This window comes from Mus caroli, chromosome 7 (genome assembly GCF_900094665.2).
Source record: "Mus caroli chromosome 7, CAROLI_EIJ_v1.1, whole genome shotgun sequence".
Lineage (NCBI taxonomy): Eukaryota > Metazoa > Chordata > Mammalia > Rodentia > Muridae > Mus > Mus caroli.
In genome coordinates, this window is record NC_034576.1 from 87,249,350 (window position 1) to 87,253,757 (window position 4,408).

Below are 4,408 nucleotides of genomic sequence, written 5' to 3' on the forward strand. Positions count from 1 at the left end.
CCAAGTACAGCAGCTCTGAGAACAGTAAACTCAGGGCTGTTCTAAGCCAAATCCTTTCCAGGGAGTCTTCATAAGGTATGAAAGAGACAGGCTTTTTGGCTTTTAAAGATTCATTTATTTATTCTATGTATATGAGTACAATATAGCTATACAGATGCTTCATGTGGTTGTGGGAACTGGAATCTTTTTTTTTTTTTTTGTCCCAGCTCAGTCTAGTCAACTCTGCTGGCTCAGTCCCTGCTCGCTGTGGCCCAAAGATTTATTTATTATTTTATATATGTACACTGTTTCTTTTTTCAGACACTCCAGAAGAGGGCATCATGTGGTTGCTAGGATTTGAACTCAGGACCTTAGGAAGAGCAGTCAGTGTTCTTATCCACTAAGCCAGTCCCATGAGTTTCCCCTTTCAAAGAGGACTGAAACATTCACACTTTGGTCTTCATCTTGGGTATTTTGAGTTTTGCCCCTAATATCCACTGGTCATTGAGTACATACATTGTGTGTTCTTTTGTGAGTGGGTTACCTCACTCAGGATGATATATTCTAGTTCCATCCAGCAACCTACAGATTGGGAAAAGATCTTTACAACTCTACATCTGATAGAGGAGTAATATCCGATAAATACAAAGAACTTAAGAAGTTAGACTCCAGAGACCCAAATAACCCTATTATCAGTGGGATACAGAGCAAAACAAAGATTTCTCAACTGAGGAATCTTGAATGGCCAAGAAGCACCTAAAGAAATCTTCAACATACCTAGTGATCAGGGAAATGCAAATCAAAATGACCCTGAGATTCCACCTCACACCAGTTAGAATGGTGTCATTAAAAATTCAGCTGACACTAGATACTGGTGAGAATATGGAGAAAGAGGAAGAATCCTCCATTGCTGGTGGGATGGCAAGCTGGTACAATCAGTCTGGAAATCAATCTGGTAGTTTCTAAGGAAGTTGGACATAGTACTACCTGAAGACCCAGATATTCCACACCTGGGTATATACCCAAAGGATGCTCCAACATATAACAAGGACACATACTGCACTATGTTCATAACAGCCTTCATTATAATAGCCAGAAGCTGGAAACAACCCAGATGTCCCTCAACAGAAGAATGGATACAGAAAATGTGGTAAATTTACACAATGGCATGCTAGTCAGCTATGATAAATAGTGACTTCATGATTGTAGAAGTCTCAAAGAGAAAATGAATAAATCCCTAAAGAAATACAGGATACTCTTCTGGTTTGTACTTTGCCAGGGCTGTTTCCTGTGTTTGCCCTTCTCCTCACCCCTCAGCCTGTGGCTCTCCCAGAAGATCCACCACAACCAGACACACAGGTGCAAACTGTTCCCAAATAATGACCCCCAACTTGTACCCATGGAGCCAAGTGTACCTGGCTTGCCTCCACTCTGTACAACTGACATTTCCCTTCTAGTCTGTACCTCTGTCTGGGGCAGATCTGTGTGACTATTCCTTCCCCACATCCCACAGACTTCCTGTTTCCCAGGGGGCCTGCCATAACCAGAAACATAGGAGGACTTCTCCAAACAGACACAGGAGGCCTCCTCTAACCAGGGAATTGGAGATCCTCCCCACCTCCAGCAATCTACAGTATTGCCTGCCTCACAGAAGGCTTGTTCTGACCCAGTTCACAGAGCACTACTTTTCGCTACGAAGGCAGGCTCCAGACAGAGACAGAGAGTCCAGTTAACACAAGAGATACCCAGATGAAGAGAGACAAGTTCAAGAATATAAGCAACAGAAGTCAATGTGTTTTGGCACCATAAGAATCCATCGTTCTTACCACAGCAAGCCCTGAATATCATAACACACTTGAAAAGGATGATGTTGTCCTAAAATCCAATCTCATGAAGATATTAGAAACCTTTAAGTAAGGTATAAGTAACTCACTAAAAGAAATAAAGAAAAATACAGGCAATCAAACAAAAGCTCTTAAAGAGGAAACAAATAAATTCCTTAAACACATACAGGAAAATAATCAAACAGGTTAAAGACTTGACCAAAGCATCCTAAGAGCTAAAAATGGAACTAGAAACGATAAAGAAAGCACAAATGGAGGCAACCCTGGAAATGGAAGAGCTAGAAGAGATCATCATGAGTTCTAGATGCAAGTATCAACAACAAGTACTAGAGATAGAAGGTAGAATCTCATGCATAGAAGATACCAACACATTGATCAAAGAAGATACAAAGCATAAAAGCCCCTAACCCCAAACATTCAGGGAATTGAGAACACAATGAAAGACCAAACATAAGAAAAATAAGAATAGAAGAGAATGAAGATTCCCAGCTCAAAATGCCAGAAACATTTTCAACAAAATCATAGTAGAAACCTCCCCTAACTTAAAGAAAAATGTCCTGATACAAGAAGCCTACAGAATACCAAATTATTGAACCAGTAAAGAAAATCCTCCAGTATCATAAAAATCAAAAAACTAAATGCACGGAACAAAGAAAGGATATTGAAGGAAGCAGGGCAAAAATGTCAAGACGTATTACATCAGACTTTTCAAGAGAAACTCTAAAATCCACAAAATCCTGAACAAATGTCACTTGGACCTTAAGAGAACACAAATGTCATCCCAGGCTACTATAACCAGGAAAATTCTTAATCAAGGTATTCCATGACAAAATCAAATTTAACCAATATCTTTCTACCAGTCCAGCCCTACACAGGATCCCAGAAGGAAAATGACAGCCAATAAAACACAAAAATTAATTATCTCACACCCAAATACAAAAGGAGAGAAACACACACACACACACACACACACACACACACACACACACACACACATACACACTACCTCCTCCAACAACAAAAATATAGAAAGTAGCAATAACTGGTCTTTAATATCTCTCAACATCAGTGGACTCAATTTCCCAATAGAAAGACATAGGCTAACAGACTGGTTATGAAAGCAGGATCCAGCATATTGCAGCATACAGGAAACACACCTAAATGACAAATCAGTCACTACCTTTGAGTAAATGGTTAGAAAGAAGTTTTCCAAGCAAATGGTTACAAGAAGCAAACTAGAGTAGCCATTCTAATATTCAATAAAATAGACTTTTATCAAAAAGTTATCAAAGAGATGGGTAAAAACACTTCATAATCTTAAAAAGGAAAAATCCACCAAAATGAAGTCTCGATTATGAACATCTATGAACCAAAAGCAAGGGTATACACTTTCAGAAAAGAAGCATACTAAAGCTCAAATCACACATTAACTTCATATAATAATAGTGGGAGATATCAAAACCCCACTCTCAACAATGGAAAGATCATGGAAACAAAAACTAAACAGAGACACAGTGAAACTATTAGCAGTAATGAACCAAATGCAATCCCCCATCAAAATTTCAACTCAATTCTTCATAGAGTTAGAAAGAGCAATTTGCAAATTAATCTGGAATAACAAAAAACCCAGGATAGTTGAAACTCTTCTCAGCAATTAAAGAACTTCCAGTGGGATCACCATACCTGACCTCAAGCTGTACTACAATGCAACTGTGATAAAAACTGCATGGTACTGGTACAGTTATAGACAGGTATACCAATAGAATAGAATTGAAGGCACAGAAATAAACCCATACACCTATCATCTCTTGATTTTTGACAAAGGATCTAAAACCATCCAGTGGAAAAAATGCACCATTTTCAACAAATGGTGCTGGCTCAACTGGTGGTTAGCATGTAGAAGAAAGCAAACAGATCCATTCTTATCTCTTTGTACAAAGCTCAAGTCAAAGAGTATCAAGTAACTCCATATAAAACCAGAGACACTGAACCTTATAGAGGAGAATGGGGAAGAGACTCTAAGATATGGGCACAGGGGAAAAATTCCTGAACAGAATACCAATGGCTTGTGCTATTAGATCAAGAATTGACAAGAGGGCTTTGCCTGAGCATCTGCTGGAGACATCTAGGATCCCGGACTCCACTGAGACTACTCTGCACAGGTGAGAGTGTGGACTAGAGAAGCTAACTGCTTCTGGGACAGGCGGGAGCCACAGAGCTTCTGAGGCAGACCCCTTTTCGGGCTCCAGACATCTGGGCAGCTTCCCTGACAGAGGATAGATGTCTGTCCAGCCCAGGAGGGCTTTGCTTGAGCATCTGCAGGAGCCATCTTGGTGCCCGGATCCTGTGGAGACTAGTCTGCACAGGTGAGAGTGTGGACTACAGAAGCTAACAGCTTCTGGGACAGGTCCTGTTTCTGGCCTTCATCATCTGCCAGGAGGCAAGTCTGAATGCCAGATATCTGTGCACCTTCCCTGAAAGAGGAGAGCCTGCCTGCAGAGAGTGCTCTGACCACTGAACTCAGGAGATAACTAGTCTCCCCAGTCTGCTGGTAGAGAATAACAAAATCACGAGAGGAACAAGCT